This window comes from Sander lucioperca, chromosome 12 (assembly GCF_008315115.2).
Source record: "Sander lucioperca isolate FBNREF2018 chromosome 12, SLUC_FBN_1.2, whole genome shotgun sequence".
In the NCBI taxonomy this organism is placed as follows: domain Eukaryota; kingdom Metazoa; phylum Chordata; class Actinopteri; order Perciformes; family Percidae; genus Sander; species Sander lucioperca.
In genome coordinates this window covers 24,685,532-24,699,562 of record NC_050184.1, presented here as the reverse complement: position 1 = coordinate 24,699,562, position 14,031 = coordinate 24,685,532, and the positions used below count along the sequence as shown (strand labels likewise).

The following is a 14,031-nucleotide window of genomic DNA, read 5'->3' as shown; positions in this document are numbered from 1 at the left end:
ATGTTTCTTGCATAGCAGTGTGTGTCCATGTACTCATGTGTGTATTAAACTCTAATACAATTTCAGCTGTCTGAAAATGAATTTCAGTGACACTCCCAGTCCCTGTTGTACAGCTTCTGGCGGCCACAATGTCAGTCTCAAATAGCATTACGTCTCAACATACATATGGACCTTCTAACAGAAATGTGAATTTTTAATAGGAATAAAATTGGCCTGTCGTGTCTGCTTGCTAATACTCTGTATTATTCATGAAATGTAGCAATAATGTTCTTGAACCATTTCTTACTTTCTGTGAGCATTTCATACTGCATGACTCTCGGACATGTTCCTGTAGCTTGGATTGTAGATTTTCTCGTCTATAAAAAGGCCTGGTTGTCTTTCTAGTTTGATTTAAGGTTTCGCATTTGTTAGTCTTAGAGTCTGTGACAGCCTGATCAATATTTTTGAGCAAGGCTGTTCTGTAACAAGAAAGATTCAAACTCTAATCTTAGAGAGAGACCGGCCCACTCATTGTCTTTCTCATTAGTCATTGTCACAACTCAAACAAAACAATGGTTTGATTGGCTTCTCCAGGGACAAACACAGCTTATTCCAACACATTTACATGCATAGCGGACGTATTATAATGCACACTTTCAGCTTCACATCAAAGCCTCACACTCTCATCAGTATGCGATACAGTCCATCTCCACTTAAGAAATGGGTTGGTAATTAATGACGTTATGAGTTCCGCAGCAGATGATGACGAAGGCCATTACTAAAGGCAATCACTTGGTTGGAACATGGCAGGCAAGTTATTATTCTCCTGTCTGTTTGGAGATGCAAGTTATTTTCTGCCAGGGACACCATGTCCTAACAGATCTTTAAGGAACACAGCAATTATGATCCCACCATGCAATCCAAGGCTTTCACATCCATCCAATTTTCCCTGAAAAGCAACTGCAAACATCCAGATTATTCAAAGCAGCCAGATATTTTTTTTGCTTTTAAAGACACCCTGCCCTCAATCAGCCTCCAACTAAAGCACAATCGATGCTTACCAACAAGGTTGCCTAGCACCAGTTGCTTAGTAACCGCCAGTCCATTGCTTTCTACTACAGAACGTCTCACTAATTCTATGTCAGAGCTAAATTTAGAAACGCCTTTGATTTATCCCCCTCACTGGATTGACAGAAGTTGGCTGCACAGAAGGAGTCTTTCTCGAACGGTAGTATGCTTGATTTTCACCCTCGGTGCTGTCTTCCTCACACTGAAATCAAAAGCTGCCAGCTGTTATAAACAGGTACAGTCCCATTAAATCAGTGCCAAGATGAGGAAATGATTCATTCCTGTCATCTGTAGGTTAGTGCTACTGATTACCAATCAGAGTTTTTTTTCTGCTGACTGACAGATAAAGAACGAAAGATGCCATTATGTCTCAAATGTTAATCAATGAGAAAGACAGTTTTCTATAGTTTATATGTAGTAAACACAACATCATCTTGATTTAATGAAGTTGATCAATGCCTGCTGTAGACCTACGATCATACTTACTAAATTAGCACAAAAAGTAAGGAAATTTGTGTTTGGTAGATTATTTCTCTGTGGTAACAATGCTTTTTGGCAATAAATCTTATACCGTTGGAAAGCCTGTTTAGTTCCCTTTCAAATGGTTTTTGTAAGGAACATGCATTTGTGGGATGAGCAGCAGCGCTGAGTATGTGGGTTGTGCCCATGAAAAATTTGCCAAATCTTCTCTGCCAATGCCAAACAGCTTATTCTGCCATTGACTCGTTTGGTGTTTGGTGGATTGGATGATTGAAGTTTGAAGAAACAAGACATATTGGCAATTGAACAATTTATTCATTTCACAAACAGGAGCCTCAGTAGCATACACAGCCACAACAGCCTGGCACCTCCTCCTCATGCTGGTCACCAGCCTGGTCACACACTGCTGTGGGATGGCATCCCATTCTTCAACCAGCAGTCCTGACCTCAACCCCAATGAACACTTGTGGGATCAGCTTGGGCGTGCTGTTCGTGCCAGAGTGACCAACACAACCACATTGGCTGACTTGCAACAAATGCTGGTGCCAGGCTGTTGTGGCTGTGTATGGTTCTCTCCACACGCTGCTAAGGCTCCTGTTTGTGAAATGAATACATTGTTCAATTGCCAATATGTCTTGTTTCTTCAAACTTCAATCATCCAATCCACCAAACACCAAACGAGTCAATGGCAGAATAAGCTGTTTGGCATTGGCAGAGAAGATTTGGCAAATTTTTCATGGGCGCAACCCACATACTCAGCGCTGCTGCTCATCCTACAAATGCATGTTCCTTACATATGGGGCTCCATTTGAAAGGGAACTAAACAGGCTTTCCAACAGTATAAGATTTATTGCCAAAAAGCATTGTTACCACAGAGAAATAATCTACCAAACACAAATTTCCTTACTTTTTGTGCTAAGTTTATATAATTGCTGTCAAATCTTCCTGTTAAGCTGCTTATTCCAATTCTTAAAGATGACATTTTATTTGTCATTTAAAAGAATCTGTTGTCATCATTACAGGGGAATATTTGTACTCAGATATGGTATTGTATTTGTAGACATGTATATCTTTAAATAATCAACAGTGTGGATAAAACATGTCTAACACACATGGAAGAAATTGGATTTCTCCACGATAATCCACGTGCATTCTTGCAATCACACACAAAGCATTCTTCCTAATCACTCCATTCTATACTATTCCAAGTTGTCTTTTCAGGACTTTCTCAATACAATACACTGACAAGTTAGAGCTGCTGACACACCGTGGATTTCCACAGGATGCGGAACGTCTGCGAACCGGCTCCGCTGCGAAACGGCAGCGTGCTCCGCCATCCGTCAATACCCACCAGGTCCGGATTTGTTGCGTAACGGCTGCGGCCAGCCTAGCACGAGATCTCGCGAATTGACGTATGTTCGCGCGATATGACAGGATGTAGTTTCTATAAACAGAACCACAAAACCAACAAGTTTGTTTCCATCCAGAGGAGTAGAGGGGAAACAACTCTGTGCTGTGTTTTCAAGGTGTAGTGCAGGGAAAATGACCTGCCGTGAGCACGGTGTATTTTATTTTGAAAAGTAACCGGATGTTTTGTTTTGTTTCTGTGCTCGACTTCCTGTCCCGCACAATCTGAATTGTGCTGAATTGCTGCGGAGCTCTCCGTCGTCCGTCAAAAATAGAAGCTCTGCGTATCTGCTCCGGAGGGCTGCGGACTGACGGAACTGGGACGGAGTAGGGACGCAGACGTTCTGCAGTCAGTAGAAATACACACATTGACTTTAATGGAAACCTAATGACTCCGTCGACGTTCCGGAGACGTTCCGCATCCAGTGGAAATTGCCGGACATACTACTCACTCCTCCAAATGCAGAGAGACAGAGAGGGAAAGTAAAGAGAGAGGAAGAGAGACTGAGGTGGAAAAACAAAGGGGGGAATGCCAAGTAATGAAACGGCAGATGAAATTGGGCAGAACTGAAAATGCAGAAGCAATGGCTCGTCACATCATTGTCTATGAGTTCTGTTCACGTTAATGGACTTGAAAAGTGATGTCTGTTTATGTCCGTCTCCAAAAGTTGTATCTCAGTTTCTTAGTGTGTATGCGTGTGTGTGTGTGTGTGTGTGTGTGTGTGTGTGTGTGTGTGTGTGTTTTCCCATGTTGTCTTATCAAGACATGGTAGCCTTCATCTTCTCGCTCTCTAGACATCCATCAGTGTATTTATCATTTAGATGGGAGGCAGCACCAGAGATACAGCCCAACAACCTGCATTACAGCACACAGCATTCACGCTCAAAACACAGATTTACATACAGTACTTCATCTCTCTCTGACACACACACACACACACAAGATGGCAAATATGGCTTCTTATGAAACAAGAACTTACCAGTGATTGAAATGTACTTTACAACAAACAATTCAAATATCCATTAAGTGCGGTACTAGGTAAACAATGACATCGGTCTCGGTGAGAGCTTCTGAATATTAATTTTCTCAATACTTTAAGCCCAGTGTATAGCCTTGCTCTCTTATTGTTTGTAGGGATATGAATTGCTATACAAATGGTTAAAACCTGAAAGGCCCTTTCATTTGCGTTGACTGCTTGCAGTCTGTTTTATTTCACCCTTTAGAAATAAAACTCCATCTATGCCAAGATAATATGGTCAACCACACCGAGCAGCTGACTATAAGCCTCAGAATTTAAGAGAGGGAAGCATATTCAGGCCCACTTATTTCCTAAACCATACAGTGCATTAAATACGTTTTTTTTTTCAAGAGCGATCTTTTAGGCATTATACCATTTCACCATCATTCGATTTCTAATCCACAATCAACATTTTTCTTTTAGTGAGCTAAGTGTGGAGACCTTTTGCTAAATGTTACAACAATTATCTGCAGCCACACATACCGAATGATAATGTTGCTGATTTGATTTTGGCACAGCTGTCATTTTCTTAAGAGATGGAGCCAGGGACACTTCACATTGACAAACAAGCCAAAATTAAGTTAAATTGACAAATATTACATTAGCAGAAGGTTGTGGAAGCATGTTGAATTAAAAGAGACAGGTCATCAGAATCTCAATCAGGACTGCGTGATCATGTTGCTGCAGCGCTGATGAAGCAGCTAACAGGTTCGGCCCGTCTGTGCTCTTCAGCTGACGTGACAGTTTTATCTGCTGCTTCTTTGCTCTGCAAGGGGAAATTAATGGCCTGACTAGGACAACACATGCCGTGTTCTCATTAGTTAGATAAAGCATGGTGTTTGATTTACTAACAGAAATGGTGGTTGGCTTGATGATGTCATGATGCGATACTGTCTGGCTGATGTCATTGTATAAAACCCTGAAACATGTCTTACCAGGTCCGTCTGTTTTGTATGGTTATGTTTGAGTCAAAAGAGGTGATGAACACATGTATGTGTTGCTAATGTTTCCTGCTCTTTTCCCTCCCTCTTTTTTTCCGTTTCTGTTCAGTACAAGTATAAACAGAATCTTCAAACTGACTATACTGAGCAATCATTGTCACTAACTCACTGGTGACTAAAATCATTGTTATCAGCACAGACGTGATATACAGGAGGCTAGAAAAACATGAAATGTGAAATCATGTTATAACTCAGCTCTATGATGCTGTACTGGGGCACAATGCTGCTTTGAGCTAAACACTAATGTCCACAAAGTACAACTGAGGCGGATGGGAATGTCATTCGTTTGGGGATTTGGTCATAAACTAAAGTTTTGGACAAATACAAATTTTGACCTGATGATGGTACTAGATGAAAAATTCTAAAGTTATTCCAATGTTCCAATATTTGTTAGGGAAACATGATGTGTAGCAAATGTCATGGTGAAAGTTGAGATATCTTACTCCGATTAAAAAATGATAAATCTCGACCAGTTGAACCACAAACGTCGTCCTACCAGTTCGTGGTTCGACTGGTCGAGACAGTTTTCTCACGATGGCGCCTGCCTGTATACGTGAACGGTACTGTCTTTATAAACTATGTTTTTAATAAACTGTCTGTACACTTAGAAAGTTCTCAATGCTTCGGTTTACATGTAGTGACCCTCATTATGCTACAGTGGAAGTGTGGTGCTATTTTGAGCCTTGTTAGTGGTATAGAAATAGCAATTTCTTTTTACTTTACTAGCGTTACAAGCTAATTAGCAGTTAGCACTAAAACTGGTCACATTTGATTAGCATGAAAACATCCCATAAAACGGTCGACTCGGTACCCATGTGTTATTAACCCCTAGGTTCATTTTGCGCCGGAATTGTCCTTTAAGAAAAAAGTGAACAAACTTCATACAAATCGTTTAACTGAACTGAACAAAGTAATTTATGAACACATTTCCACCTCTACTTTCTTCTTCTCTCTAACCTTTCTACATGACTTCCCTGTAACGCCGAGAGAGGACAGGAGCAGATATGTCAGACTACTTCTGTGTTGTCCAGCACCCACCAACAGTGTTGTAATGTAACGGAGTACAAATACTTTGTTACTGTACTTAAGTAGAAATTTCACGTATCTGTACTTTACTTCGCTATTTAAATTTATGTCAACTTTCACTTTTACTCCACTACATTTCCTAGATAAAATGTATACTTTTACTCCGTTATATTTCCACTAAGCATCTTCGTTACTCGTTACTAAAAAAATAAAATTAGAAGAAATGTGTGCGACTGCAATAAGGGAGGTTTGGCGAATCACTGCTCCTAGATTGCATTACACACGCTCCGCACGCCGCACGCTCTATTTCAGCGCTTGTTTGTTGCTAAAGGAGGAGGAGGACGCACAACTGAAACCGCCATGGAAGCACGAGCACCTACTGGAGGACCTCCCGTTATCGTAGACGACCACCCTGAAGATAGTGGTGAATTCGGTGAACAGGGTAGTGGTGAAGATAACGTCATACACCCGTGGCCGTATTTGCAAGAAAGGTTTCTGTACATTGGAATGAAAGATTCTTCCTACCGGATGATAAGAAGACATGGGAACCCTGAATATGCTTTATGCTTTACTATAAGAAAGCCACAATAGAGTTAACAATAAAAGTTCTAACCGCTTGCTTTTAAAAAAAAAAAAAAAACTTTTTACTTTTACTTCAAATACTTAAGTACATTAAATATCAGAAAATTACTTTTGATACTTAAGTACAGTATATATCAGATACTTTAAGACTTTTACTTAAGTAATATTCTAAAAGGTAACTTTCACTTCTACCAAAGTCTTTTTCTAGTACGATACTTGTACTTTTACTCAAGTATTGCTTTCTAGTACTTTATACAACACTGCCCACCAAACCATGACATGTCACTCTGCTGTGTGTTGTGGCACCAGCACCCCTGCTGTCAATGTGCACACGCCACAGTGCTTTGACAAACACTGTGATATGACAGAATGATTGTGGCGTGTGAAGGAAATAAAAACTACCTCTGCTGAACCAGATAGATTTAAGGAAGGAGGCAATATCCTGTAATGTGCTACATGACCCCTGTTCCTTAAATGATGTTAATCAGTCGTCACAAAGCAACAGATCCTTTTCACAGCAGATATTTCAACATGAGACAAGCAGAGGTGCAATTAATAACAATTATGATGGCTATTTTTCATCCAGATGAGTCATTTCCAGAGACCGTATTGTGCATGCTGTCCATGTGCAACTACGGTTCACTCTTTCTCTTTGTCGGAACTGATGGGGACTGAGTTGAATTCAGCTTAACTTGATTCAATTGTTTTCAAATGAATTCAGTTGGTTTAACAAATTAAATCAAATTGAACTCACCTTAAATTAACTGAATGTCCTCTCTGAACTGAACTGTGCTGACTCCATTTGAGCTGAACCGACATTTGAGATAGCAGCACTTTATCTGCTGTGATCTTCCTCCTCTGCCCTGTTTCCATAATGAAACCTTGAGAGGGCCGGTTATGCTGCCTGTGAGCAATATAGATCAGTCCAGGTGTCTACACTTGGCTGATTGCTTTTCTTTAAATCAGTCTGAATGGCTTTTCCTCCTCTATCCTCCTGTGATTTCCCATGAGTTCTACCTTTCCCTTGAAGCATGTGTTTGTGTGCTCAAGCATGTAAACATGTATGGGTATATATGTTTCTTAGAACTACAGGTTTTCCCTGAAATTTAGCTGAAAAGGCTTTTTAGGGTGCTATGAAAGCACTTAGCCATGCAGCTGCTGCTTCAGTTGTTTCATGACAGCAATGAAGAAAAATTGTAATTGGTCAGTCAGCCCCATCTGCAATACTCTCTATGATGATTATATTTAGTTACTTTACTGTATCTGTTGTTTGAATGCACTGCCAAAGTCTGTTGAGATAAAGGAGATAAAACAACATTTTCAAAGAGTAAAATAGCCTCAAACTGTTGAGAAAATGTTGAGCTTTTATCTATAGTCAATCTCTTTAATTATGAATGTGGATGTACTCTCATCCAGGAATTGATCCGTCTTTCAAAAACAACTTTTCTTTTTCCACCTTTGTGATCTGTGGTAACTAGTTTTTGGGAAAAAGTGTATATGTATAAAGGAGTATTTATACATATAAGCTATGTAAAGGAATAACGCAGAAACACATGGTTTTAAAAAAAAAGTCCCCATAACAGGCTTACACAGATTTGTAGTTTGTTATCATCTCAAACCACTCGAAGCACGCAGACCAGGTTCCATATATCATTTAACGTGATTTACAACCTAACCTATAGGCTATACATCATTTAGAAGTTACAGGGCAAGAGTTATAGACCATGTTAGTGCTGTGGTACCATCTATGTGGCTGCCTTACAACTACAGATTCATGGTGGCGAGGAAAAAGAGCTGGAAGGTTTAAAGGGCTCAGTGGCGGAGCAGTGGGTTGAGAGCACCTTACAAAGGCCCAGCTCTCCACATGACACTTTATAGCATGACCTTCGATCACAGCATGACTGTGTCTTTTGTGCTGTACATTTTCGAGCACTGGCTAAAAGCTTTTCCAGGCTCCTTTGAGGAAATAGATTTGGTCATGGAGAGATGAGAGTGACACTGAATGGCAATCTATACTGTCAGATCTGCAATCTTTCCCTCTTTCTTGTTCTCTCATAGTTATGAGTTATATCTTATGCTGGTAAAAAATTGAGTTGAGGATATAGTGTTTACTCGCTAGCTTTCTTGTAAATTACAAGCAGTCAACTCCCTTGACTACTGATAAATCACTTATTCAACTTGGTAATTTAAACTTTTGTTGTGAACATGTTCCTCTCTCAGCTTTACTTTTAAATAACTATTTTCAAAATCTAATAATGAATCTCAGAATAAGAAAAGGTGTCCCACATGTGCTCCAGTTTGCGCATGAAGTGGCACAGATTGTTCATGAAAATGAGAGTTACTGGGAGATGGTTACAATGGACACGGACTATATCTGCATATTGTTTATTCTGGACATGAAAGCTGAGATTTCCCTGTGAGAGACTGACGTCTTTATAGAAAAGACAGCATTTATCCTTTGATCCTCTTCATTGACAACCAAGATGGATTGGATCAGAAGCTGTTGCAACACTGCATGTTGAGATTGAAGTTAGCAACACCTCTGCCAACCTCCCATTCAGTCCTAGGAGTCGAAATGCTCTGTGTGCTAAATCTGTGTGTGCTTTTGTGTTTGTATGAGTAATAGAGAGGTTTGCTAAGCAGGAGGCATAGTAATTAGTAATCATCTCACCGTATGTCACATGCAGGGCTGTGTGTGCCTGCAGTGACAGCTCTAGAGTGATGCAATAAAAAAGAGCAGAGAGAAACAGTCGAGGAACGCGGCTGGACTGCATAAATAGCTGCTATGGAAACACATTTCTTAAAGAGGCACAAAAAAACAACTCCAGCTTACACATGAGAAAAAAACATTTGTTTCGAAGAAGAAATTGAATTTGTGATGTATAAAATCATGAAGAATCTTTCCTTCCTCAGGTACAGTAGGTGTGTATTGTCTCTGTTCTATTTGCTGTGAAACACAGTGAAAGGACCAAAACAAATCCTAAAAAGACTAACACCAATGCACCAAAATCTTTGCAGTAATGTGAAGAGCAAAGAAGCCAACAGACTGATTTACTGTTAAGACACAACAACTTGCAAATGTCAGAATAAGAGTCATGACCTGGCTCAAAGGTATGACAAAAGGTGGAGAACACACGTTTGCTCAATTAAATCAAATTTATTTAAAGCAGCCATATTATGCTCATTTTCAGGTTCATAATTGTATTTTAAGGTTGTACCAGAATAGGTTTACATGGTTTAATTTTCAAAAAACACCATATTTTTGTTGTACTGCAGTGCTCTCTCTCACTGCTGCAGATCCTCTTTTCACCTGGTCTCTGTTTTAGCTACAGAGTGAGACCTCTTTTCTTCTTCTTCTTCTGGACTATCTTTGATTGCACTCGCACATGCGCAGTAGCTCAGATGTAGATCATGTCAGCTAGCTAGCTCCATAGACAGTAAAAGAAAGGCTGTTTCTACAACTTCGGTCAGTTACAAGGCAGGATTAGCTGGGAGACTTCTAAATAAGGGCGCACATGGAAGTAGTTCTTTTGAAGATTATGGTGAACTTGTGTGTGTTGTAGCAGTGCTTTGCTATTGAGAACGAGGTAGCATGCTAGCGTTAGCATGCTAGTGTTAGCATTAGCGTTAGCATGCTAACGCTACGAGCTAATGGTTGTGGTTAGCCTGCTCGTTTCGGCTTGTGACATCACAAGCCGTGCCGATTTTGAACAGCTCACCCAGAGTCTGAAGGCAGGACACATTCAGAAACCGTATCTCACTCTAAACAGCATGGATGGATTTTTTTCAAAGTTTGTATGTGTGTGGAAGCACCAGAGACACAACATAACACCCCAAATCCCAGAAAAAGTGATTTTTTCATAATAAACAAAGGTAAACATGCAATCAGTTTATCAGTAATGTGTGTAGTGTATGGATGTGTGTAGGTGTATCAATGTTAGAACGCAAAAGTAACTAAACCCAAAATCCAAACAAACCAAGCAACCTTGAGGAGGGCGAGAGAGAATGACTGCCCAGGCACTCCTATTTATGGACATGTGAGCAATCAGTTTATCCAGGTGTCAATCATCAGTCCTTACTAGCCAATCCCCAGATCCCAGCAACCAAACGGACTTACAGTTTTTTCCAACTGCTTACACACAAAATCTTTTCATGTCACACGATTTTTGAAACCTCTCACTCAAAGTGCAAAACTACACACCAAATCTCCAAAACCATAAGCTATTTCTCAGCCTTTCACTCAGTTTTCAATTGCATAAAACACTTTTTTAAAAACACTACACACAATTCTCTACCTAAGACACAAAAATCTAACAGGACGTGACTTGCTTTCCTTTTCCAAACACAACCAATCAAAATGCTACACTTATTCACCAGGTTACACACACACTCCTCACATGTGCAAACACAGTGGCCCTCATTTATGAAACGTGCGTACGACCTAAAACAGGCGTAGGACGGGCGTACGCCGATTCCTACGCAAAGCAAGGCATTTATCAATTTGAACGTGAGCGTAGGCTGCGATAAAATCTCACGTCTGGTCTGCACTCGTGTACGCAAGTTTTCGAGTCAGTTTGGACTTGCGGTGCAGCATATAATCAGTTTAACAGGAGAAGGAGAAGTCATCAGTTGATCACTTATCAGCAATGGCAGATCTGGCTCTTATAGAGGACCTCTATGCACCGGTAACAGTGCACACGTATGCGCACGGGCCACAGTGGAGCGCTCCATCGTATTGATTAAGGGCAGATGGCTCTGTCTTGCATCAGCGATATCACCCATACACGGCAGAAAAAGTCTGCAACATAGTTTTAGCCTGTGGGGTTCTGCACAACATTGCCCAGGAAAACAGGGTGCCATAAATGTAGAGATGGAGCCAGATGACCCAATGCCCAGAGAGCAGTGTCCAGCACAGCCCCAACTGGGGGCTATACGAAGGAGACAGGATATTATTCCTTGCTTTTAAAAGGTATAGTGTTATGTTTGGCAATGATATTCAATACAGGAACGACTGAAGGAATGGAATGACGATGCACAACATTTTTATTTATTCTTCAGGTTTTCGTTTCTCTCTTAAAGTTTTAATGACCACAAGTGATCGATTTATTTCTGCCATTGACCGAGTTATTGGTCCAGCACGGGGGGTGGAGGACATGTACTCTCCCTCACAGCTGTTACCTGGTTCTGATTCATGAAAAAAACACGAGAAAAATAAAAGACACTGCATAAACTTCGCTACTGTGTGTTTATTTAAATATAGGTACACTATGAAGGCCTAAGAGATTGCAATATACGCCTGTATATTACTATTAGGACTATAGCATACATATGTCAAGGATGTATACATTAAATAAATTTCAGCTGGAGTCCGATTTACTACGGCAACACTGTTGACTGCATTAGTGATCTCTTTCCATTCCCCATTCTTTCTACAGCCTTAAAGGTCCCATGGCATGAAAATTTCACTTTATGAGTTTTTTTAACATTAATATGCGTTCCCCCAGCCTGCCTATGGTCCCCCAGTGGCTAGAAATGGCGATAAGTGTAAACCGAGCCTTGGGTATCCTACTCTGCCTTTGAGAAAATGAAAGCTCAGATGGGCCGATTTGGAATCTGCTCCTTATGAGGTCATAAGGAGCAAGGTTACCTCCCCTTTCTCTGCTTTCCCCGCCCAGAGAATTTGGCCCGCCCATGAGAAAGAGACATCATGGCTTTCAAAAGAGCAAAGTGGCAGTTGGTCAAGGCCACACCCCCACCCTCCACCTTGCCCCCCCCCCCTCTCTCCTCCTCAATAGCTACAGACAGAAATGGCACATACTAAGGAAAGCTCTTTGTGGGACTGGCTCTAGTGGCTGTAATTCTGCACCAAGGCTGAATTTCGGGAAAGAGACTTCCAGATACAGTATTATGGGACCACTAAGGCCTATATAAAAGCATCCAAAGAGCACCATGTCATGGGACCTTTAAATAACAGTTTTCAGGCTGCCAAATAGTACACACGTTAGTGCAAATGAACCTGAGATATCAGGGTTTCAATCTCCACCTCTGAAAAGTGCCGCTTCTTAGCCGGATTATGTCTCGCCATGTCGTAAATTGTAGGGGCGAGAACTCAAAACCGAGAATATATTGGGGCGTGATATTTAAATTACGATCGTTTCCAGCTGCTGCATTTATCAATGTACAACCATCCTTACGCTCTGATTGGTGTGATACGAACGTTCATGAATCACACGTGAAGCCTGTCGTAAGATGATTTCTGCGCTCATATCTGCACTGGTTTCTATGTTAGGTTGATAAATGAGGGCCACTATGCTTAACAGAACACTAACCAATCACTGCTTTAGTATAGGCCTATACATAGGTCAAAGGTCAGATTACCTGTTTTGAACAATGGATGCCAACAATAGACAGAGAGCAAGGGGAGGAGGAAGGAGAGACAGGGGATGACTACGAGGAGGAGGAGGAGGAGGAGGAGGAAGAGGAGGGAAGAAGAGAAAGAAGGAGAGCCATCTCTGATGAGATCAGGGCCACACTTATTCATCATGTGATCAACTACGGATTGACCATGAGAGAAGCCCATCTTACAGTTTTTCTCGATTGTTTACACACAAATACTGGTACTTGAGACACAATGACCACAACATGTAACTCATGCACCAACCCCCTGAACCAATTCTGCTAAACTACAAGCACAATTCCTGCTTTACACTCAAATTGCAGTTCTAAAACACACTTTTTTCAAAACACTACACACAATTCTCTGCATTTGGCACAATTTTCATGAAGAAAATCTCTTGTTTTCACAAGGAACACACTGCCATTCAAATATGCACACTGACTCATCACACGGGCAAACACCTGTCACACAGTTTTACAATTAGCAATCAGAGCTTAAGCATAAAAGGGCAACAGGTGAGCTCTTCTGTTCTGGAAAATAAATTCTACCTGGAGATGGAAAGTGTATGACCAAAATCCACAAACGCGTATACCCCTTCTCCAAGCTATGGAAGATGCATGTGGCGCAGTTGATGCTTTTCATGGCTGGATTCACCATGCTAGGCAATATTTTTATTTTTATTTTTTTTACTGTAACTGTATACAGTAAATTCTTCTGTTGTTTTGTATGTAGATCACTGTGTACATTATTTTTGTGGGAAAAATAAAATATATTTGTTACCGTGTATTTGTGTGTTCTGAGTATGAAAACAATATTCTCAAATATTTTACAACACACTTATGTATGTACTGTCTGTAGTAAGTGTAACACTGATCAAAAAAAGCATTATTGAAAGCAGTATTGAAAACAAAATACCATTTTGAGAAGAAATAACATTGTTTTGAATGTAAAGTTTCATTTTGCAGGAGAATTGAGGGATTTTGCCCATTGTGTGTGTTTTTTGATTTGTGTGTAGAGTTCTGAGAGTATGAGGCATACTTTCAGAAAATGTGTGTAAACAATCGAGAAAAAC

At 40.5% G+C, this 14,031-nt stretch overlaps 1 long non-coding RNA gene across 1 annotated transcript; it reads right to left on the bottom strand.

The window, feature by feature from the left end:
• Positions 1–12,053: 12,053 nt before the first annotated feature.
• On the bottom strand, positions 12,054–12,421 carry LOC118496543. The gene is made up of 2 exons (XR_004899116.1): positions 12,366–12,421; positions 12,054–12,325 (listed from the first exon to the last, which is right to left on the bottom strand). It is a non-coding gene; the product is annotated as an uncharacterized LOC118496543 (long non-coding RNA).
• Positions 12,422–14,031: the final 1,610 nt, after the last annotated feature.